The following is a 25554-nucleotide window of genomic DNA, read 5'->3' as shown; positions in this document are numbered from 1 at the left end:
TTAACAGAACACGGAAATGTATAACCAAATGTATATCAGACTGCAGAGGCAAGACAGAAAGCAATGCCTGTGCTCTGCAGGCCGCCCGACACGTCGCCGCAGGTGACCCTCATAAGAGGGCAGGCACCGTAGTGCCACAGGATGGCCGGCGCACCAGCCCTCAGGGGTCCAGAGGCCAGTGGCCATGGCCATGGGGGCGTGGGGGACAAGGTATTTATGTCTCCCTCACGCCTCCGAGCAGTCTCTTTTGTTCTCGCTGCCCTCGATGATTGCAGGGAGTTCCGTAGAAAAATGTCTCAGTGCCCAGAGATGAACTGGGGTCAGAAGGAAGTGCAGCTATGGATGGAGCACATGGGAGCTCGGGTCCACCTTCCAGTGGTGCCAGATGGCAGCACTACTAGTGGGCAGGCTTCTTCGGGGGGTACTTCCTTTTTTCGGGGCAAAGGAAAGCATTCCTTTCGGGGGGGACGCAGGGGAGGTGGTGCCAGAGGTGGCTTCAAGCGTTCTCCTCCCGGCACCTGCTGCTTGTTCAATAATGGGTCTTGCTCCTGGGGGAAAACATGTAAGTTTGTCCATGCATGTAACACCTGTGGGGGGGGGCCACACCCCGCGACCTCAGCATCTTGCCAATCCAAGCAGAGCTCCCAGCCAGCGAACAAAGGGGGGCAGTAAGTTGGGGTCAGGCGTCAGCTCCCCAGGTTTGGTTCCTCCCCCCACGCCCTCTGTGTCTCAGCATTTGCATGTCAGCGAGCTTTCTGGGCACCCTGTTCCCCCAGTCGCTTCCTCTCCCTCAACAAGTCCACACCGGCAGGTGGCCCTGGGAGGGTCTCCTGTGATACTTGAAAACATTACTCCTTTTCTAAGGCGTTACCCCTTAGAGACAGACAGCCGCTTGCTGTTAGCGGGTTTCCACAAAGGTTTTAGGATTCCTTACTCGGGTTCGCTGGGAAGCAGGGATGCTGATAACCTGAAATCTGCCAAGGAACAACCAGAGGTAGTAAGAACAAAGGTTGAGAAAGAGAGAGCTCTGGACAGCGTAGGGGGTCCTTTCCTGCACCCACCTTTAGAGAACTTTGTGGTATCTCCCTTGGGAGTCGTGCCCAAGAAGGAACCAGGTGCGTTTAGGCTGATTCACCACCTCTCCTACCCTAAAGGGACTTCGGTCAACGGCGGGCTGGATGTGGAAGCATGCTCTGTGTCTTGTGCCACGCTGGATGTAGCATTGGACCTGGTCAGGAGAGCGGGCAGAGGGGCCTGGTTAGCCAAAGCTGACATCGAATCAGCATTCAGGTTACTACCAGTCCACCCGAGCAGCTATCACCTGCTAGGTTTCAAGCTCGACGGCATGTTTTACTATGACAAATGCATGCCCATGGGTTGCGCGGTGTCCTGTGCATACTTTGAAACTTTCAGTTGTTTCTTGCAATGGGCACTCCAAGACACATACGGTGTAGAAGGGGTGACTCATTACTTGGATGACTTTCTGTTCATCGGGAGTGACGGGACACAGCGGTGCTCACGGGCCCTGGAAAATTTTGTCCGCCTTACAGACCATTTGGGGATACCCCTGGCCCCCGGTAAGACAGTCGGGCCAGCTCAAATCCTGACCTTTCTGGGCATTGAGATTGACACCATTGCAGGGGAATCCAGATTGCCGGAGGAGAAGGTGCGCGACCTGTCTTGCAGGATTCGGGCACTGGTAGGGCTTGACAAAGCTTCCCTGGGTAGTATCCAGTGCATCCTAGGCCTGCTCAACTTTGCTGCTAGAATAATTCCAGCAGGTAGGGTCTTTGCCAGAAGACTTGCTAGGGCTACTTCTAACATCTCCAACAAACACAACACCACATGGTCAGGCTCAGTAAAGGTATTCGACATGATTTGGCAGTATGGGCAGAGTTCCTGCGAGATTTCAATGGGGCAGTGCTATGGAGGGCTCCTTGGGCGGGCAGCACTGACCTTGCTCTGTTCACGGACGCTTCCGGCAGGCACGGATTTGGGGCCATTCTAGACAGGGACTGGTGCGCAGAGAAGTGGCCCAATGCGTGGATCAAGAAAAAAGTGACTGCTAAGATTGCAGTCTTGGAGCTCTTCCCCATCGTAGTGGCCTTCCCCCTTTGGCTAACCATCCTGTCTGCCAAAAGGGTTCTGCTGTGGTCGGATAATCTAGCGGTGGTTCAGGCCATCAACTCCCACTCTGCCTCTTGCCCCTTGGTTCTGTGTTTGTTGCGCGAGCTGGTGCGTGCTTGCTTGTATAACAATGTGGAATGCAGGGCGCGTCACATTCAGGGCATCAAGAACATCGCCGCTGACGCTCTCTCTCGTTTTCAGTGGCAACGGTTCCGAGAAGCCTGGCCGAGAGCGAGAGAGGAAGCCACCCCTTTCCCTGCGCACCTCTGGTACCTGCTGAAGTGGTGAACAGGATGAGGGCTCTGGGGGAGATGTCCCTGGCAAAGACCACGATTAACAGATATAAGGCTTGTGTTAAAAAAAAATTGTGCCACCGTGGGAACCTGGGAAGTTGCAGGGGAGGCGGCAGAATTGAAAGTGCAGGCCTTCATCCTGTGGGCTAAGGACAACAACAAGAGCCATTCGTGGATCTCTGGACACATAGCAGCTATCAGTCACAAGGCCAAGTTGTTAGGACAGGCGGACCCCACCAGGGCATTTGTCACCAGGTCGGCATTGAAAGGATGGGCTAGGGGAGAACATAAGGAGCCTGATAGCAGATCACCCATTGACTTTGGTACTCTACAGAGTATGATCCTGTGCTTGCCCCAAGTCACTTCGTCCGCTCATGAGCCTGCCTTGTTTGCTTCTGGTTTTAGCCTAGCCTTCTTTGGCGCATTTAGAATCTCTGAGCTGGTGGCCAAGTCCAAACATGACGTGTCAGGGGTAGCATTGGCTCTGGCGGATGTACGGGTTTTGGGAGACACACTCAAGATTACTCTGCGCCAATCCAAGACTGATCAGAGGGGCAGGGGGGTTGAACTGTGGCTACAAAGCCTTGGCGCGCCAAAATTTTGCCCCGTAAGCCTCCTGTTGGATTACCTGGCCATTCGTCCTCAAGGGTTGGGTTACCTCCTCTTACAAGCAGATGGCACGCCCTTGACCAAATTCCAGGTAGAACAGGTAATGCACGCATGCTTGTTGGCAGCAGGTGTCTCAACGGTGGGCAAAAAGTACAGTTCCCATTCCTTCCGCATAGGCGCAGCCACGACTGCAGCCCTCAGAAGAGGTTCAGGTGGAAGGCATCAAACAGTTGGGGAGATGGTCTTCTGACTGTTACAAGAGATACATAAGACCAGACAGTAACAGATAATGCACTGGGGCACAGGAGATGTTATATATGTTGGCATTGGGTCTTGAAACAGAATTTGTATAAGGAGGCACCCGGGGCCATGCACCTGTATTTTGTTTTGCTGTGATTGTTTGAAGTGTGGTCATTTGACCAGTGGATTTGGTGTGTTATTAATAAATAGTTACATACAAAACTTCTCTTTATTTACCAGGAACAACGGTCTGGGTGCTGGGACACGAGGGGGTTTCCAGGTTGGCCCAGTGGGCAGAAAAGAGAAAGTGGAAGCATGGGTTTAGCAGAACTCGGTTTCTTTGGCATGGAGTCACTGGCTTACGATGGAGAGGGGTGCTTGGCTTGCTAACACGTGAATTACAAGGGAACGCTCAGCCCCCAGACGTGCTCATCCTGCACGTGGGAGGGAACGACCTGCCTTGCCTGGGGAAAAGATTTCTCTTAAGGGACATGAAAGTAAACATCATCAAAATCAGCAATTTATTGGGTCCTTGTGAGCTTTGGTGGTCAGAAATCACACCACGCCGGTGGTGGTTGGGTGCTCGCTCTGGGCAAGCAGTAGAAGGGGCGCGAAGAAAAGTAAAATGCGCTATGCGTAAATTCGCGGAGCTGATGGGCTTCGGTTTCATTCGGCATGGGGAACTACATGCCAAAGCCCCTGGTTGCCTTGACGAAGAAGGCGTCCACCTGTCCAATCTAGGCATGGACTTATTTCTTCTGGACATTCAGGAGGCACTAAGCTCTTCAGGCTGCATATAGGAGGTAGATATGGTGGGGGGCCCTGCCTGTGACGGTCGCCACATCCAGGGCTGTGGAGGAGTTACATGATGATCCAGAGGCGAAAGGTACTTAGGAGTACCCTATGCAGAAGCACAAAGGGTGCTGAGGCCTATTATCCCTGGGAGATCCGTGCGGTGGACCCTGGGGGTGCGACGGCGCCCCGTTATCCTACGGGCGGTTGGTTACCTGGACAACCGGGGGTTGCTTGAACGCTCCGCCCCTCGTAGGGGGGGGGCGTGAGCTAGAGGGTGGACCAATGGTTCACCGGACAGGTGAGGGGCTACCCTCTCACCACAACCGCTAAGCACCGTATGGCCAAGGCCGCGGGCTACTTGGCCTATCAGGTGGCAAGCTGCGAGGGGCGGCTTGCCTTGGATCATCTGTAAGTTAACCCACCATGTTTTAGCAATGATATGCTAATAAACCTGCGACTACTTTTTCCCAACAACAAGTTGTCTTGTCCAGTTATTTTGATGGGGTTCTTGTAGTTTGGGGGGATGGTGTGCGCGCCGATATTGGCACTATGCAGGCCGCCCGAAACGTCGCCGCAGGTGACCCTCATAAGAGGGCGGGCACCGTAGTGCCACAGGATGGCCGGCGCACCAGCCCTCAGGGGTCCAGCAGCCGGAGGCCGCTGCCATGACCATGACGTCATCGCGCTTTATTGGGGGGCGTGGGGGACAAGGTATTTATGTCTCCCCCACGCCTCCGAGCAGTCTCTTTTGTTCTCACTGCCCTCGATGTTGCCCTCCCTGCCGCTTGCCCTACATCTCGAGTGGCGGGGGGGGGGGGTGCTATGATTTAATAAATTGTTATTTGTGTTGCAGGAGGAGTTACATGATGATCCAGAGGTGAAAGGTACTTAGGAGTACCCTATGCAGAAGCACAAAGGGTGCTGAGGCCTATTATCCCTGGGAGATCCGTGCGGTGGACCCTGGGGGTGCGACGGCGCCCCGTTATCCTACGGGCGGTTGGTTACCTGGACAACCGGGGGTTGCTTGAACGCTCCGCCCCTCGTAGGGGGGGGCGTGAGCTAGAGGGTGGACCAATGGTTCACCGGACAGGTGAGGGGCTACCCTCTCACCACAACCGCTAAGCACCGTATTGCCAAGGCCGCGGGCTACTTGGCCTATCAGGTGGCAAGCTGCGAGGGGCGGCTTGCCTTGGATCATCTGTAAGTTAACCCACCATGTTTTAGCAATGATATGCTAATAAACCTGCAACTACTTTTTCCCAACAACAAGTTGTCTTGTCCAGTTATTTTGATGGGGTTCTTGTAGTTTGGGGGGATGGTGTGCGCGCCGATATTGCACTATGTAGCTGCTGAGCCTGACAATAGGCCTTGTGCGGAGTGTATTGTGAATATGGGTGGCCGGCTGAGGGCTGCAGCATTATTGCAAGCCATAGCCAAACATGTTCCCGGCGCCTGGTGGGCATGGGGTTGGGCGCTGATCATACTGTGGGCCTTAACCTATGTGTGATACACACAAGACATTGCCCTGTTCTTAGGTTTTGCAGACAGCGGTCAATTTATGCAACTACAAAGCCAGGAAATGTATTAAAATAACTGTTTTGTGACCTTTCTTTTAATATGAATTAAAGACAGTGACTTGGCCATCAACACCCCACCAGCACATAAATAAATAAGTAATCCAGTTCAAATGAAAGATTCAGCAAACCATGCTGAATCCTAGTTCCCGGCATCAGACGGAGAGTGGGTGGGCTGGGTCTCCTTACTTCTAATTTAAAGACACTGACAAGGGGGAATGATCAAAAAGAGTCCTATCAAGATACTCCGCCCCATGAAGTCCAACTGCAGAACTACTCGAGACAAAAAGATCACCCAGTCGTGAGTGTACACCAGGTTTTTCCCTGCACACGTTGAACATTCCCAGATCATAAACAGTTCACTTCAGTGTGTGGGACTTAATACATGGGCTTCTAAAAATCATGGCACACACAGGGCTTAATTTGTCAAATATTGAGTGCTGGTGTCCAAAGATTTCTCAGAAACCTGTAGCAGGCACTTCCGTCTCTCAGGGCTGATGAAGGCCAAGGCTGCGTAAATTTAATTCCACCTCATGCCTCTTTCACCCACTTCCATACTCTCCTAGCCCCTTTACCTCACTCTTGCAAGCTCTTTTTTTCTCATCTTCTTTCTCCCTTTGTCACTGTTTTTCTGGTTTTTTCCTCCCCCCTCCCCCCTCCTTTACGATGTTTGTGTTTTTCTTGCACTTGCTCAAGATTAAAATAAGTGCTGGTCCCCAGAAATGAGTGTGCCCCACCTGCAAACACCGGCTCAAATTAAGTACTGCACAAAACCTAACCAGTTTAAAGTAAAAATGGCTACACTCCATGGTGGGGGGTCTATACATTCAGCAGTGCAACATCCATTTAACATTGCCATCAGATGTATAGATCTAATCATGAGGTCAGTTTTTGTACTGATAATGGTATTGCAAAAGCTAATCCAAACCCCGGAGTGCGTAGTATAGGAACTGTAATAAAAACAGCCTCTTATTTCTTGTTATCGTAGCACTCTTCTCCACGCTTACGTGCGTCTCTCTGAGGAATGAAATCTGTACCCTTCTTCCTTAGTGAAATGATACCCACTTCAGATAAAGGGTCCTGTGTCCCCACATTGCACAAAATATAGCATAGTGTGTCTTGTCTAGGTGTATGATGACAATGTTTTTTAGTTCAGAAAATTGTAATTTAATTTACAAAAAAAAATAACCAAGAAACAGGGCACATCAAAGAGCGGTACACTCCAGGCGTTCTAGGTCGCAAAGGGTAAGACATCAATGTCCATATAACGCTATCATCACAGTATGTACAAAATAATGCATGGGTGGGAGAAAACAAGAGGATGTCATTTCAAGATAGTCATGGAAATGGTTAGATATAGCATTCCTAGATCAAATCAGTCACAATCGAGACATAAGAATGGAATGTACCGCAAACAAAGTCCTCTGGCTCAGGAAAGAAAAGAGTAAGAGAAAGACAGGGGGGGTTTGGGAGGAGAGAAGAGGGGTGGCCATGGCTACATTGAGCAGTATAGGATTAAGTCTTGCGTAAATACCAAATATAGGGTAAATCCGGAGGGACGTCACCCCACAAGAGGGGAATGCAGGAACATGGAGGGATTTATGGTGGTTGGTTCTTCTGTAGGTACTCATCAAAAGCATCCTATAGTCGTCGAGAGCTCGGTTGACCATGGAATTTGGATAGTAGGATATTATTAGCTCCTCTGATTGAACAGAGTAAGCTCCACCCTTTGTCAAAGGCACTAGGACTGGTGGATTTTCAGTCAGAGACAACAGTTTTGGTGTTTAAGGAGAGGAGATGCTCTACCAGCAAAGAGAAGTGGATGTCACAATGACAACATTAAACAACATGGGACCTGTTTAGTCATCAATGGAGCGCACACCGCTAGCCCCTCCTCCGGATCGGCCCTCGGGACTCTGGTACTTTTAGTTCTTTAGTGGATCACCCAGGTGGGTGCAAGTCGGTACTTGTTGGACTGATGAATCTCTAGACCCGATACATGTCCCGGGTTTTAGGATATCGCCTGAGACATGTCTCGGGTTTCGGGATAACTTCCCTCATCAGTAGAGAAAGATCGTTAGGGGTGGAAGAGAAGGCCGCCACACAACCGTCAAAGGCCTCGATGCCAGAACCGGCACGCAGGTGCGTCGTCCAAGAGCCCGTCGGCCCAAAGCTCAAGGGAGCCATATTGTGTTTAGTCATCAATGGAGCGCACACCGCTAGCACCTCCTCCGGATCGCCCCTCGGGACTCTGGTACTTTTAGTTCTTTAGTGGATCACCCAGGTGGGTGCAAGTCGGTACTTGTTGGACTAATGAATCTCTAGACCCGATACATGTCCCGGGTTTTAGGATATCGCCCGAGACATGTCTCGGGGTTCGGGATAACTTCCCTCATCAGTAGAGAAAGATCGTTAGGGGTGGAAGAGAAGGCCGCCACACAACCGTCAAAGGCCTCGATGCCAGAACCGGCACGCAGGTGCGTCGTCCAAGAGCCCGTCGGCCCAAAGCTCAAGGGAGCCATATTGTGTTTAGTCATCAATGGAGCGCACACCGCTAGCCCCTCCTCCGGATCGCCCCTCGGGACTCTGATACTTTTAGTTCTTTAGTGGATCACCCAGGTGGGGCTCCTGGATGCTGCCCTGCGTGCCGGTTCGGGCATCGAGGCCATTGACGGTTGTTTGGCGGCTTTCTCCTCCACCCCTAACCATTTCTCTACTGATGAGGGAAGTTATCCCGAAACCCGAGCCATGTCTCGGGCGATACCCAAAAACCCGGGACATGTATCGGGTCTAGAGATTCATCAGTCCAACAAGTACCGACTTGCACCCACCTGGGTGATCCACTATTGAACTACAAGTACCAGAGTCCCGAGGGGCGATCCGGAGGAGGGGTTAGCGGTGTGCGCTCCATTGCGGTGGTTTCAACATGGGACCTGTTCCCTGTCCCTTGCCTGACTTGGTATCTCAAGTCCGTTTCGAGGCTGCACTGAGCACATTCATGATTAATCAGACCATGAGCATTGGCTAATTTGCCGATTGGCGATTTCCAACATCACCTGAAACAACTTGTTTTAAGGGAACGGAACATTGTGGTTCTTGGTTCTCTACTTAGGCCAAATACTACCATAAACAAATAAAAAAAAATACTTAAATAGTTACTTGACTGCCCATTAGATCGGAAAAAAAAACACATTCACTAGTTGGGGTTCGAAGTAGTACCCTAGCATCCCCTGGTGCAGTTCTGACCTCATATTTGTGATGTCATCAGCCATGTCAGAAGCTGTGTTCTAGGGGGAGCTATGTGAGAATGGTTAATGAAAACATGCTCATTTATTTGTTTTTCAGATTCTGTATTATTACTATATTACCCTTTTGAATGAAAGACTTTAGGTTTGATGTACACATTGTATTCTACACATACTATAAGAGGCTTCAGGTGTGCCTCCATCAGTATCTTAAGTTGAGGGCCCTTAAGACATTGGCTTCAGACTTTGAGAGTCACGGCTTGAGATCATCCCACAAGAGTAATTTTGTCTTTCTTTATCTCCATTGTCTTTTTATATGGCCTTCCAATCCACTGGAATGCATGTTGGACTATCTGATATCCGAAAGCTTTATTCTGTAATCACACATTTAATTCGTTAGCTCATCCATGCATTACAAACACAAAGAAAACCTTTCTAAACGTTTTGCAAATGTGAATCCTCTTACCTTTGCCAATGATTGTTTATTAACGTAGGTAAGTATGAGAGGTTAGCAGAGAATCACAGCATCTCTTTACTAAATTCTTTTCACATTTTGGTGGTTCCCCATAAGGGAGGCCCCAAGTTCCAATGGTTTATTTTCCCTTAAGAAGTTGACAAATTATGTGTGCGTGTAGGCAGGGATTTACACACAGACACACTCATATTTAGAACATAAAACACGCTCCCCAATACCTTAAAAATGCAGGAATTATGGCTAATGCCCATGTCGAGACCACAATATATACTTTAGCCGAATGTTATTACAAAAAAGTGTTTTTTAGTCCCTCAAAACTTGTTAAAGTAAACAGAAAAGTACTATTACAAAAACTTTAAATATTGTATCCCAAATAAACACAATGATGTATAGTACTGCCACCTTGCAATGCAGCGAATCACAATTCTTTAAAATATAACGTAATATTATAAAATACACACCAATTGTCCAATGTCTAAAGTCCCTTTCATTCCCTTTTGGAGCTCATTAACAATCCACTTGCTCTTTGGTCTTTGCAGAACTGAAATAACCATTTTCCATCAGTGACCAAGGAAATGAATACCCGTCATTCTCGGCGGGACAAGGCACACTTCATTGTCCGTGACCAGCCAATCGCGTGGCTTCTTAGCTGCGTCACTGAGCTGGGTTTAAGCTCTGTGCAAACAATGGGAGCCCGGACAGCTCAGCTGCACTTTAAAGGCACTCACTCCCTTATGCAAATGTTGCCCTGGAGGAAGCATTTTGAATTTTTACAAAGGGAAGTTTCAAGCTTCTTCGACTGTTGGCATTTTTGTGTCTTGCAACCATCTCTTTCGAAAGTCATGGCAACAGTTTTAATCACTTGGCTACTTTTGAGAAGAAAAGAAGTCAATAGCCTCGATGCCACCCCTAGTGAGAGGCGGGTAGGAAGCGGCCTTTCTGCGGTGGCTGACCACTGCGTGGCAGCTCATTCAGCTCGCTGGACAAAGCCTCCTTCTTATATTAACAGAAAATACAATGTTTTGAGCGGAGGAATGCAGCATTCTTCAATCCCGCAGGTGCGTTTAAATCTTACTCAGAACAATAAAACATTCCAAAATGGCGCAGCAGGAGCCCTCAAGGAGGAGACTCCGGGGTCTGCATCGTCCATCAGATCTACATATTGCCATCCGACAGCCACCACTTGCGCCAGGATTGCTCCTTTTATGTAGTACTGAAAAACAGCTTCAGACTGACTCAATCAATCAGGTGACAGAATGCAACTGGGATAAACCAACACTCTTGGGGAGGGGGAAAGGGACGTACCAACGCTAATGCTCACAATTCACCAGCTAGATTTGCTGACATTTTAATTTCAAGGATGCTTAGTTTGTACCAAGCAGGGCAGAAGGGTTCGTGGTGATACCTGGAGCAATGCCTCATTTTGAATACCAGTTAAACCTTCCAGTCATGTAAACTATTATTGACATTATCTACGGGTGTGGCCACATACAATTGTTGAAGTGCAAAGACCCTCAGGAAATTTTACTATGCTCTGAAGATGCATTCTATATAGGGGTTGTCCACCCAGAGGATGCACTAACTCCTTCAAAGGCCTCTTTCCAAAAAGAAATACAGGGTGCAAGGTACATAGGAAGCAGCTTGTGATTATTCACAGTCTAAACTGTGGATGGAGCGTTATAGCAACGGCCACCGGAATTATGCCATTCTGTGGCTGCTGCATTTTCCACATAATTATGTATTTGCTGCACTTGCCACATAATCCATCGTGTGCTGCATACTTTGCAGATTTTAACAAAAAAGTGTTTCTAGTTCAAAAGAATGAAGTTACTAAAAACAACAACACATATTAGAAGGCCTTTCACAAATACTGAATGACCACCTCTCAGTTGTGTATTCTGCATTTGAATGTTAAACTGATATTTACGAGGTTAAACCTTTGCCCAGACTCTGTTAGCATGTGTATACATGATAAAGTAATACTACAGCAACAAAATGCCCAGCATTATACCGAATAATATTTCTTTTCTTGGCACAAAATGTTGTCGACCCTGCCACATAATTTGGGCTTCTCTTGTTCCATATTTCCAGTGGCCCTAACTATAGCTTTAGTTACACGCCGCTCTCTTCAATGGATGCAACAGCCCACAAAGTGAAGTATGTGAAGTTGAAAGGTCACCTCCCTCTAAACAAACCAGAACTAACCCTTCATAAAAAGTTGAAATCTAAGTTATTGCAGTGAATATCTTCGCTTACAAAAACTGGATTGAGATTCTGGTTTCTAATGCCTATTATGTCGTATGTTACTCTCACTTCATATATAGGGGTGGAAATACCCCAGTAGTACATAATATGGATATTGTAAACCGCGAGGATTTCCATAGGGGCTTGGGGCCGCCGACTACGCTTCTTTCTAAAGTCAGGGAACTCCAAGGCAGCTTTCAATATTCTTTTCATGAATTGTTGGAGAATTTTATTTATGGGACAGGTCCGATTTTCCATTTTTAAAGGTTTAAAGGTTTTACATTCCTCTTTCCCTTTTTTTTGCAAATGGCAGTTAAATTATACCATGGTACAGAGGAACACATTTTAGAGGTGACGTGGGGCCGATAAGAGAGGGGAATTAAAGTGGAGCAGTAGAGTGAGAGAGAAGGGTGTATTGAAAGAAGCTCAGTTTTAGAAGCTAGGTGTAGAGTTTAGTAATGCAGGGTCAGCGCGACACTACTCGAGGCAGCAGTCACTGAGAGCTGCTGCCCTCTGCTATCACAAACGGCCACCAGAGGTGCCAGACTGCAAATAGGGAGCACCTGAATGGCAAAATATAATTCTGCGTGGAACCCTGATCCTCCTTCAGCTGATGCAGAACCACATTAACGTCTTGGTATTATTCAAAGATGATCTAGCTATTCCATGAATAACCCACTACTGAACTCTGGAAGCCAATCAGACTAAATCCATTTCACAGTTTTCCAATTTGTCGATCTGCCAAGCAAATAGAGAGTAAAATATTCGGTCTTTCTGGATGATCAGTATAAGTGACTGTTGTTCCTGTTATTTCGAATTTATAACAGTGGCAACGAACTAGCACAGTGAGTTAACCGAACCTTAACATGGACGTAGAAGGCCGGGGCTAAGTATGGAGCCCTCACGGAATTAAAAATGTTTTCAATAGGGTCAAATGATCCATTTTGTATGCATATTTTAAAATAAGATGACTGTCAAATTTGAGGTTTTACGAGCAACCTTGTTGATAAACTCCTGACATATTTCAGAAATTCAGGGTCTGGAACAGTATCTGGGAGTATTATTTCTACGTAATTAAGGTATGCATCTATAAATGAAGAGTGGGTCTCCTGCTCAGGACTCCTAGTGGTGCTGCGTAGAATGGGGAACTAGCCTGGAGTATCTTTAGTAGGATAGAGTACTTGACCAGTATTATTCATTCATTCACTCATGGAAGCCAGCTCTTAATCTAAAACAGGCCTTGAAAAAGAGAAGTGTCACTGTGAGCACTCAACTGTATATTGTAGAAATATCTTACTCTAACACTTCAGCATGGGTGCAAGTGCGGTGTGATGAAAACACTTTGCCCCTGCTTAGCTGTGGCACAAGTTCTTATGCAAAACATGCACTCAACATATGTGAAATATCTGCACTAGAACTACCACTATGTTAAGAGTTTTATTTGTGTGCGGTCTCTTTCCACTTGGAAGTACCAGAGCTGCCAACTCACACAGCACTGCAGCTCTAATCTTTGTGGACCTCTCCGCAGCATTTGACACACTCTCCCACGCTATCCTCATCTAACTACACAACATCAGAATCCAAAGGCATGCACTCCAATGAATCTGCTTCTTCCAGGCTAGAAGGACCCAGTAAGTCAGCCTGGCATCATACACCCCAGATGCCTGCGACCTGATATGTGGAGTTCTGCAAGAATCCTCCCTGAGCCAGATTCTCTTCAATACATACATAATCCATATAGCCAGCATCATCAGCACTCATGACATCAATGTCTTCTCCTAGGCCAAAGACACACAACTCATTCTCTCCCTCATGGGCAAGAGGACGAGTACCCGGCCGGATCAAGTTCAATGTCTCCATGACTGAAATTGCCCACTGGATGAAGACTGTCTAACAACGAACATCGTCAAGACCAAAGTCATGATATTTAGGAAAAATACATCACCGTGGGACTCCACCAGGTGGCCAATGAAACTGGCACTGACACTGACACCCAACCCCACCATGCATGCCAAGATCTTATGGATCATCATCAACAGCAAACTCAACATGATGGCTTCAAGTCAATACCATCATCGACACATGGTTCCATACCTTGAAGATGCTGAGAAAGATATTCAAATGCCTCCCAATCAGTACCCGGAAAACCATCATGCACACCCTGGCCAAAAGCAAGCTGGACTATGTGAACACCCTTAATGCCAGGATCAACAAAAAAACTCACCAGAAGGCTCAGACCATTCAGAACTCAGCAGCCAGCATCCCCCTAAACCTTACCATGCTGCACTGACATCACACCACACCTCAAAGAGCTCCACTGGCTCCTCATACACAAAAGATCACAATTTAAGCTAGTCACCCACACTTTCAAGGCACTATATAACAGTGGCCCACCATACCTCAACAATTGCATCTGCTTTTGCAAACCTTCCAGACACCCCAGCTCATCCGGACTCCTACTTGCACACATGCCACACATACGGAAAACCAGATCTGGCGGTCGAGCCTTCACTTACATTGCTCCTACACCATGGAACGACCTACTACTACACAAAAGAGCATCCTCCTCACTACTTGAATTTCGCAGGAAGCTGAAGACCTGGCGTTTCAAGTAGTCCCGCTTGGCCATAGGTGTGGCTAGATTCATACCTACTCAATGCCAAGATGCCTTCCAGGGTGTAACGCTCTATGAATCAGTGTGGTAAAACATAACTGCAGTGATGAGTATGAAACACCCATGGGTATTGTGTTGGCAAAGACCACCACATTTAGTAGTAACAATTGAAGAACCTTTACTCAGCTTGTACTATTGTGCAGACCAAAAGAATGGCAAAGGGCAACAAATGCTGTCCTCACACTCTCGGCTTTACATACTGCAACAACAGTGTCTCCTACAAGGAGGTATAACCGTGATGGCAAAAGGCTGGTTTTACAGAAAACAACAGTGTAATATATTGCTATTGGAATCATTTCAAAGAGAGAAAAACAATTAGTACATTACATCCTGTGGCGTTACCCAACACTCCTATCTATACCTCTGTTCGGCGATGGACTATAAGTGATAGGTAGGGATGTACGTCAGTACAACAAGATCGAAATGATCGCAGTACTTTACGACGCAGCCATTACAACGCAAGTCGTTACAACCACTTGCGCTGGATTGTGATTAGTTTAATTTTCTATTCCAACTCCAGCCCACGTAACAGTAGGGAAGGTGTTGGAATAGAAAATCAAGCTATTCCTTTAACAAGAGCGCCCTCCAGCGCAAGTCGTAGTAACGACTTGTGTTGTAATGGCTGCGTAGTAAAGGACGCGCGGTGTAAACACCGCGTTGTAAAGGATGTTTACCATAGGTAGCCCACCAGTCTTGAAATTCATTAAAAGAACATGCAAACACCACCATCCATTAAGACCTTAGTCTAATGTTGCAGATCTAAGGGAGTGATCCGGTCTACAAGGAATTTAGGTCTATTACTATTTTTCTTGCAATGGTTGCCATCGAAATTAAGGCATACACGTTTCATACTTGTTCATATTTGTGACTTTAATAGGGACTTCGAGGTCTATAATAAAACATTCTCCTTTCTTATACTAAAGAAGGACTGGTTCAACTCGACTGTGTGGTAACATTTAAAGTTGAATCTAAAGCAGCAGACATTTTACTACTAATGTGATTTCATAAAAAACCTTCATTAGCAAATACAATTGAGTGCCAAACCTGATACATTTCCATACAGATTACATCAGATCTGGTTGCCTCCCCAACGAGCTCATGCGAATCAGCAGCATCCAAAAATGCCCTTCAAAAACATTAACTTTCTTTAGCAAACCAAAATATGCAAATGTATCTCCTTATAGAAGTATCAGTAGTACCTTGCCTTCAGAAAGCGCCTTAACATCATTTAAATTCTGTTCCCCCAATAAAGTCTCAGACAATCTCTTTACCGATCTGACTTGGCCTTAGCAACTTGCATATATTCATTTGAGTTGGCCATGTTAAATTTGCTTCAATCTGTACTTTGAAATAAGTACAGGACCTTACATTCTCATCTGGCGTCCCGATGATATGCTACAGGTTTCTAGCCGAGGAGGGGCCACTAAAAAAAGCCACTTTTATCAATGTTAATGAGATTTTCCCAGCGCCATTGAAGAGGACATCTAGGATTGTATTAAAGGCAATAACAGGTGTGTAATAATATGCACACCTTTTGAAAATTTGGCCTGGCAGGAGGAACTGGAGGTGACATAATAAAGGCAATGATGTCACAGATGGGGAAATCTCTCATTCCCCAACACCCAGTCTTGCTGTGCCTCAAGTGCCCACTTAGCGTCTACCTTATATAGAGCACTGGGTATATTGACATCACTTTGGTGTTTTTTCTTTGACACCCCTAATCCCAAAGCACCATCAGGAGCCTATGGGAATCTGCTCAAAGCTTTCTATAAACAAAAACACCCGCATAATGCCTTTCACCAGGTTAAGCGGGGCATCATCCACTGGTGCCCCCTCCAGACGAACATGCTGCCATAGCCCCAGATGCAATGGCCATATCGGGGAGGTTGAAAAGGATGTGACTAATGTCTTGAAAGATGACTTCTCCTCAGGTGTCTCGCTTTCAATCAATGATGATAATGTGCCCGGTGTTTGTCCCAAGATTCTCTGGATGTCCCTGCTTCCACACCTATACCCCCCACTCTCAAATCCTCCAACTTGGGTTTGCTGGGTAAATCCATGTTTGACGCTTCTAAGTTGAAGCACCCAGAGTACGTGACTGGCTCCTCTACCTATATATGGCTGAATATGTTTGCCAATATTTGTCCACTCCCCCAGAAAAATCTGTTAAGCCTGCCCGAACCCCTCAATACCTGGCAAGCTGTGTTCTACATCTCCATCACATAGTGCCTCACCTGATGTATCTGTGCTGGCAAGTGTCTTTTTGTTTCTCCTTTATCTGCCCCACCTTGGTGCCCTTCTGCTCGCGCTGCTGCCTTTCTTGCCCGTTGCTGTGGCTATCTGGAGTGCTCAGACATTGGAAGAGCCAATAATCATACAGTATACCAGTTCACCTTTGTGACACGCGCTGTTGATGCATTTGAGGATTGCCATGGTTACCAGAGTTGCCTTGCAGCAATGGCTTTATTACATCATATAATTGCAGAGCCAATGAGCATTTAGGAACGAACCCACATTTCTGACCAAACTTATTTGGGTTTCCTTAGTTACTAACAGTGGCTCCTTTGTGACATCAATATGCTTAAGCCACTGAAATCTCTTGTTGTAGGCCATTGATCTGCTCCCCAAAAACAGCTCACTTGCGTTGTTTTCCAACTGAGGCAAGGTCAGATAAAATTATATCATCTGCATATCTTACAGAAAAGAAAATCATATTGCCCACTTACGGTGGGAAGGAGCTTACAGAGTTGTTGCTACTTAAGGAAGGTTTGCTGAGTACAGCATAAAAAGAATTTATTTATTTTTTATTTTGAAAGTTGTATGCCCAACGTGCTCCCATGTTTCAAGCAACCGCCACCGGAAAGTAAAAGACAAAGAAAACACACACACAACTAGCTATCTGCTCATGTTTAGTAGAGGCATAATAAGTATGGACACTTCATGCACGTTTGCTGATCGAAAAAGAGTAGAAGGTACACGACAATGAATACGGTCAAAAGCCTGATTTGGCTACATATGTAGTTAAGTCGATTTCATCTGGATTCTACATTTGAAAATGCACTCTCATCACTATGGTAAATACGAAATACGTGCACATTTTTAAAAACGTTCTCCGAAGCAAACTACTGTTTTTGGTTGACTTTTCAAAGACATTTAGAGCATAACTAAGAGTAGGTTAGACCAAAAGATGGTTCCACAACTCGGCAAATGACACACCGTGAACAACATTGAACACAGATACAGACATGGGATGTTCCTCACAGAGGGCATGCAACAAAATCCTAGAAACATACACAAAGCAAATGAACCGCTCACAGTTTATCAGTACAAGGCTGACAACTGCATCTACAATGGAGCGCATAGTTCAACATCCCAACGCTGATCCTACTCACAAAGACGACAAATTGCCACAACGCTCCTGGCGGAAAGCGTCAAAGCCTGCCTGGGTATCATGTTGTTCACAGGTGAACCGGCCCAACCCTGAGGCATGTTCAGGAAACGGGCATCGTCCTAAACGGCAAAGAGGGATTACCCCGATCCCATCACCTGTAGATCCAAAGGGATAATTGATACCCGTGTTCTCCTATTCACAGTGAGATGGCCAGTCCTGCTCAAGAGCATCTTCCATCACTCAAACCTGTCCAGTCATCAAAAGCCTTTGCTCCCGCCAAATGGCATACTATGCCCTAAGGAAGCTGACAATACAATAGGGCGCTCCACTCTACGGGGAAAAAGTGCTAACATTTCTCATAGAACTGCCTAAGCTTTTGTGAACTTCCATGTTGAATTAAAGAATGCCTAAAAGATGGATTATAATGATAAATGAGAAATAATGCAAATGTATTTTCTTAAAATAAAAAATGCATACTGTAGAATCTTTCACAGACAAATGTAGCACTTTTAATGTAAAGTGCTTCACATATGTATGTTTGGTCAAACCTCTGCTCCTACCATCTAAGAATGTTTGTGGTTCCGTAGAGAATTCTCCATCAGTCCCTCACCATTTTCAAAATCCATGCAGAGGAAGGCAGGGCTGTGAGGTAGGTTTTTTTCATTGTACTATCCAGCGAGGTGAGCTAGATGTAGCAGGGTGGTGGAGCTTTAAAGTATGAGAGTGCAAAATTAGCCTAATTTGCATTTGTGTAATTATGTGAAATTCTGGAAACATTTTGTGAAATTGTGCCTGATCATGTGAAATATAAGACCCTCACTTGGTGCAAAAACAGAGCAAAAACAGAAGGACTGCTCGCACTAAATTTTTGCCTTTAACAGTGCATAGTTAGCCGGTATGGCTTAATAGTGTAATGTTGGGTATTTGGTCTAACAAGAGTAATGCAAAATGACCAGAATTATGCAAGATTACTCCGGTTTAACTAAAATTTTACTCAGACCTGCTTAAAAGTAAAAATAAAAAAATATTCCTTCCTTTTTTGCTCGAATGTGGGCTCTACATCCTCGCTAAAGCAGAATGCCAACTTCTATACTGCATGTGTCAGACACGAATATGCAAAATATGTGCCATTCCTGGTTAGAATGTCTTGCCATAGAAAAGGGACTGTTTCAATTTGCATTATCAGCAATTGTTTTTTTTTTTACTATATCTGCAGGACTTTTAAAAAACACAATCTCCCCATTTACAATCTTAAATCATCTTACTTCTTCCAAAGCGCTAAGGGATCTGTCGGTGTACACGGGCTATACAAGAGCAAATTAACATTAACATAACATTAACGATTTCCTTGCAAATTGAAACTAATTGCAGTGTTGACATTGCAAATTACAAATCTATTTGCGACACCTCATGTCATTTAGTTCATTTAAATTGAGAGTTTTGCAAGTTTGCGCACCACAGTCTAAAGACCCTTTAATACAGCAGTCCTATATTATTTATCTGGGAAAAATCAGTCGTTTGTTTCTTTTTCAATTAATTTCACATTCGCTAAATGTTTTATTAACACATTCCCAATGTTGCTGGGTATGATATTTTTAGCTGCACACTGTTTAGCAATTCTTTCACAGTATTTTTGTAATAATATTTTTAAAACACCATTTAAATTACACCATTCACTATTACAGTATTTTTAGTGGTATTCAGCATCTGTGACTGATTTAAATATTTTTTTACATTATAATTAGTGTTAGTTAGCACAGGACCTCTCTAAAGATTATTAAATGTTTAGCGGAATACAGATTCATTGAAGACTGTCTTTCAGACTCATTAACTTGCTTTGGTGCCCTAATAAACATATTTTTTAAGAAAAGGGTCCATTTGAATGAAAGTTGGTATAAATAGTAAAGATGAGACATCCCAACAAGGACTACCACTGACCTGCGCACTGGCATCTTTCTGAGAAAATGGTGTACAACTGCATCCCATATATAAAAGGTTAATATAATATGAAGGGGAGACACTGATAGGAGCGACAGGAAAGGGGAGTTAAGAGGCAAGAGGTTTTAGAACAAAAAGAGTCAGCAGGGTACATGGCACACCAGGGAAAGGCACAGGAGGTCAGAGCAGGGAAGGGTAAAGGAGGTGTGGAGAAATGGAGCTGGGAATAGGATAGGCAGGGACATTGGAATTATGCAGCAGGAGAGTAGCAAATTATGCCATACAACTGCCTAAATTATGTAGCAAGAAAAGGCAAATTGCGCGGTGCGAAGATTTAGAGATAGTATTACTACATTATTTTTTTCATTTTTACATTGATTAAACCTTGTCTGGGGAAAGACTTCACCACATTAGTACGAGTTTAACACTCAAGTACAGCATTAAGCAACAGAAAAGGGCACAGACTCTGTAAAGGGCCTTCCATGTGTCTCACCATTTTTAGTAACTTTTGATCTATTTAAAGTGGAAACAATTATTTAGTTAAAATCTGCAGATTATGTCGCAGATGATGGATTATGTGGCAAGTACATTAGTATGTGTAAATGCTGTGGAAGCAAAATCGCTTAATTCCAGTGGGCCCTCATGATGGGTGAATTAAAGAAAAGGGAATATCAATAGGTACATTGTGAAAGCATAGAGCCAGTGTTGTGTTTCTTTAATACTTATTCTCGTGCAGTGGCACGATTGATGTTTAGATTAGAATTTGGTGTTACACATGTTTATTTTTCATTGTACATTCCAGCGCCTTCCGTTGTTCCACAGTCTGTTTCAGCAGTTCGCTGCGTTCATGCTGAAGGAAGGACTGGAAGGAAGCTGCTCCCTGGATTGATGTTCACATGAAATAAACAGCCGCGGTGCGTCCATTGGGGCATAGCCCCACCAAGCCACATGGACGCACGCACGCACGCTATTGGCAAAATAAAAGCAATTGTATTTTTGCCTGCTTAGCCGTCCGCTAAGCAGGCAAAATACAATTGTATTTGCCAGTGTGCCATGCCGCTGAAGCCAGGGGGTGGGGCGGGGGGGGGGGGGGGGGGGACTGAGCTGCGGGCCTGCATCCTAAGTCTCGGGCTGGTGTTGCCCTGTGTCACTCAAGTTGAGTGACACAGGGCTGTGATCAGCTCGAGCATGCGCAGCGCACTGTACCAGCGGGTCCCAGGGGTGGTGCTCAGGCCGCCAGGGCCGGGAGGATTCAGGGCGAATACAGACTGTGCCCCCCTAGCCAATCCTGGGGCTGCATGCAGCGCCAGGATTGGCTAGGGGGGCACAGTCTGTATGCGTGTCATCATCACCAGACAGGCGACAGGCGAGGCGATCCGGAGAGCGCGCGTGGCAACTGCCAAGGAGACTCGCAGAATATCCGAGTCTCCACTAGACCAAACAGTAGCGAGAGAACGGGCAGGGCAGGGTCTAACTATGCCCGGCTGGTGCAGCAGACCATTCTGTGTCAGCAGGTGAGTGGCTTTATGCAAATATTGCCTTCACTGTGATGGTGGAGCAGCAGAGAACACATTAAAGTAAAAAACAGCCAGTTTCTCAGTATTCCCAGTAACTTCATTTGCTATTGAAGGTGCTCAATTAAATACCAATGTGAAGAGGTAATTTAGCAGTGATTTACTTAACTAAAGGAAGCTTCATTCAGCCACGCCACCACGGTTCTGTGAGTTGTGCCCCCAGGATGTTCCAGACTTTCAGTCCCTGAACCCTGATGGATCTTCTTCTATGCTTTTTCTTTTTGAGGCTCGTGGCGGGGACAGGCGATAAGAGGCAAAGTGCAGGTTTCTGGTCAAAATGTCCCAATTACTGGATGTAGCCAGACATTTAGCGCCGTAGGCCTTGTGAATGATTTAGGCAGTGGTTCTTAACCTGTGATCGGGGCACTCTCGAGGTCCGAAACTCCTACGCAGGGGGTTCATGAGTGTGTTCTTCGAGCTGGTGATGAGTGCATGTTAATTGTAGAAATGAGTAACAGCAAACAGATGGGCTTTACAGCCGGCATAAGCAGGCAAAAATGGTAACGTCCTTCATCAACCCTACGGAGGAAGAGAGCCCACGTGAGTTCTTTGAACCCTGAGCAGTGACCGTTTTGGAGCGGTTTTGAGTCCCACAGCAGATGTAGCAGAAATAATTACAAATTGCTGTTTTATGTTACGCTTGGAGACATGACAATTGTTAACATACAGACTTGTTGCTCCATAGCGCTGTTACCAGCTGCCATAAAATATACTCAGCTTTCACAATACTTACTTTATCAGCTTTAGAAGGATGACAGGCTGTATTTCCCACCAACATTTCAACCCTGTTGTTTGTATGCAGAGCTTCACAGCAGATGCATTTACCAGCAGAGCTATCGCAAGCAACCTGCACATACGTGGAATGCATAATTTGAGAGTATGTTAGCTTTTTTGTTGGGCACTTATAAATGCCACCTGGTTTCTGAGGGGTGTGCATGTATGTCTGCAGCTCTCTGAAAAGGATGGCCCTGCGCGACCTGTTAGATCTTGGTTTTCCTTTTTCCACTTAGGGAATCCTCAGCGACTGAAATGGCTTTAGGCAAAAGAATGCAGCAGAACCACTTGTGACCTCTTTTGCAGCCCAGCCAAAAAACAAAGTGCTAGCTGCAGACTTTTCTGTCAGAGAGCCTTATTGGGTCTTGTCAGTGCTCCTTAAATTCCTTTTTGTTTATGTATTATGTGCGCTGTGTGACTAACTATTCTGGTTGGCATAAAGGTGCCTAAAATTTGATGTCAAAATCACGGATATGATTTCTGAAAACAGACAAAGTAAACATTTTGCGAAAGGGGTTCCTCATTGAACCCACACTCTACCCTATCCTTTCCAAGAGCTCCAGATGCCTTAACCCTCTCATATTTTCCACTCGGGAACATTGCAGATTCTACTAGGTAGTAAATTCAGCCTGCTGATGTCAAATTTCTCCTGTAATCAATGTATTGAATCATGGACTACTGTGAGGGTCGCAGAATACACAGCGTTTTACCCTCCACAACAAGTTAGATGCTCCAAAAAGGTTGTAATTAGGGCTAAGCAGGATATATTCTGAAATTTGCTTTTCATAGTGGTATATAGCGCCAACTGTGTAACAAATAAGTTCTCCATTCGGGTATCAGTACCCAGCCATTGCAGTGCGAGAAACTCCATTTCCCTGAAAGTTTTCAGAGCACTGTAAAAAAAAGCCAACGAATAAGTTTCCTTTGCCTGCCAAATGAAACTTCCAGGTAGTAATTGTGTGATTACAGCATTCATGTTGCTGGCTGTGATTAACTGTTGAGTCTCGTTAAGCACCGCTGTGGATACGAAGATAGGGGCTCCGAGTTTGGCATGAGATGCAACCATGCGTAGAGGACCATACTTTTGGCTGGGGAATAAAACCCATAAGGTTCCAGTTGCGCTCTTTGCACTAAACAGAAACCGGCTTCTAGCAAGACTGAGAGCGAACAAAGATGTCCAGAAGAATTCCATTGTTATGCTGCAAGGAGGGGAAGAGACCCAAAGATACTGCACAGATACTGGGATTATTTTTCGCCAGGAGTCTTTCTTTCATTGGACCTTTGGAGTAACAGAAGCAGACTGCTACGGTGCTATTGATGTCGAAACAGGAAAATCGTTACTTTTTGTTCCCAAACTCCCCGAGAGCTATGCAGTCTGGATGGGAAAGATTGAAAGATTCACCCACGGGATTATTTCAAAAAGAAGTATGAAGTGGATGAAGTGCACTATACAGTTGAGATTTCCAGTGTCCTGGCATCAAGGAACCCGTCCGTTCTTCTTACTCTGCGTGGCATTAATACAGATAGTGGAAATGTCTGCAAAGAAGCTTCATTTCAAGGAATTAGCCAATTTCAAGTGAACAACAAAATTCTTCATCCAGAAATAGTGGAGTGCCGTGTAATTAAGACCGACTTGGAGTTGGAAGACTTGTGCTACAGTAACAGGATCTCCAGCGAGGCCCATAAAGAGGTTATAAAAGCGGCTAAACTGGGGATGAAAGAGTACGAATTGGAAAGCTTGTTCCTGCATTATTGCTATAAACGTGGAGGCATGCGGCACACGTCATACACTTGCATATGTGGCAGTGGAGACAACTCATCCATTTTGGATTACGGGCATGCTGGAGCCCCAAATGACAAGACCGTTGTTGATGGCGATTTGTGCTTGTTTGATATGGGAGGAGAATAGCACTGCTATGGGTCAGACATCACCTGCACGTTCCCTGCGAATGGAAAATTCACTCCTGATCAGAAGGCCATCTATCAAGCTGTGCTTCATTCATCACGTGCTGTCATGAAGGCAGTAAAACCAGGTGTTGCCTGGCCAGATATGCATCGTCTAGCAGACAGAGTTCATCTGGAAGAACTGACCAAAATTGGCATTTTGAAAGGCAACGTGGATGACATGGTGAAAGTTCATCTGGGTGCAATATTTATGCCACATGGTCTGGGACATTTTCTTGGCATTGACGTGCATGATGTTGGAGGCTACCCAGAGGGAGTTGAACGAAGTACGGAGCCTGATCTCAAAAGCTTGCGTACTGGATGGATTCTTCAGGAAGGCATGGTGCTAACAATTGAACCAGGAATTTACTTTATTGATCACTTGCTCGACCAAGCACTGGCAGACCCCGCACAATCCCATTGCCAACGTAAAGTTCTAAACTTGCTAGATTGATTCAGACATTGGCTCTGAGCAGCCGTCTGTGTCTGGCGTTTCTTGCAGAGCTACAGTATTGTGATGAAAACTTCTCCTATGCACAGCCTTTCAGTAACCTCTGAAATGCAAGAGCGCATGAATTGGTGAAATGTAAATGCTGATTTTTACAATGTGAACATTACTGAATATCTGTTTTTATAAGATGATCATCCCTCTAAGGTGATTCAGATATAAACTATGCATTCTGTGTAACTGCTTTCTTTGATTAACTGTTGATAATCACGTTCATCTGGGTAGGCTGCTTCTGCTGATAGCACTCATTGTTGGAGGAGTTATTGCTGTGTGGTTATGTGACGCGTTTGCAAAAAGGCATGAATTGTTATTTGTTATTATTATCATGTATGTGTTGACTTTGAGAGAAGGCGTCCAGTGTAGTTCACATGAAAGCTGAGTTTGATAGCTGCGCCGATGGTAGCAGAGGGATCAATTTTGCACTTTTTACAGGTTTCTCAAAATGTAGATCACTTGAATATTAGGATCATGGCGGTTCTGCAACTTTTCAACTAACTTATTTCTAGTCCGCCTCTGTAGCCAGATCTTCCAGTTTTAAAGAACGTTGCTTGATTTCTGCCACTGCCAAGCCTATGCGTCACTGTCAGAGGCTTAATGCGCTGGACGTCTCTGGCAAAGTTCAAGTGACACTGCGAGCTCTGAAGGTTAGAGGTCACTTGCAACATTCAGACAAGGTCTCTGCATCACTAGTTTGTTTCACACCTATAGGCAAGACCACCAGAATTATGCAATTCTGTTGCCGCAGCGTTTTCCGCATAATCGGGGATTAGTAAGGTTAAATATTTGCCTTAACGCCGTTACCATGTGTAAAACTGTCAAAGTTATGAAGTAATACTATCACAGAGTGTGGCACATTACACTGCACAATTTGACTTTTCTTGATGCATAATCTAGCCAACCCTGCCACATACTTTGGTCCTTCCCTGCCGCATAATTCCAGTGGCCTTGTCTCTAGGTGTTGCAGTATTACTTAGATTTAAGACAAGCAAAACTATCCAGTAGTAGTCTGTGGCCATGCCCTCCCTGCCCCTCCCGCCAACACATCTCCAAAACAGCGATGGTCTGTGGTCTAAAGCATTTATGTCATAGCTCTCTGTTGGACTCCATGATCACATGTTCCAATCCTAGCTTGCCCACTTAGCCTTTCAT

The 25554-nt window shown here is 45.6% G+C and overlaps 1 protein-coding gene and 1 pseudogene across 3 annotated transcripts in view; one reads left to right on the top strand and one right to left on the bottom strand.

The window, feature by feature from the left end:
• The window catches only part of CELSR1 (cadherin EGF LAG seven-pass G-type receptor 1), a 543153-nt gene that overhangs the window by 198121 nt on the left and 319478 nt on the right, over positions 1-25554 (bottom strand). The window lies entirely within an intron of this gene.
• LOC144786087 (xaa-Pro dipeptidase pseudogene) lies at positions 23018-24351 on the top strand (annotated as a pseudogene).

This window comes from Lissotriton helveticus, chromosome 1_1 (assembly GCF_964261635.1).
Source record: "Lissotriton helveticus chromosome 1_1, aLisHel1.1, whole genome shotgun sequence".
Taxonomy (NCBI): Eukaryota; Metazoa; Chordata; class Amphibia; order Caudata; family Salamandridae; genus Lissotriton; species Lissotriton helveticus.
The sequence above is the reverse complement of the archived record's forward strand: the minus strand, read 5'-3'. Positions and strand labels throughout refer to the sequence as shown.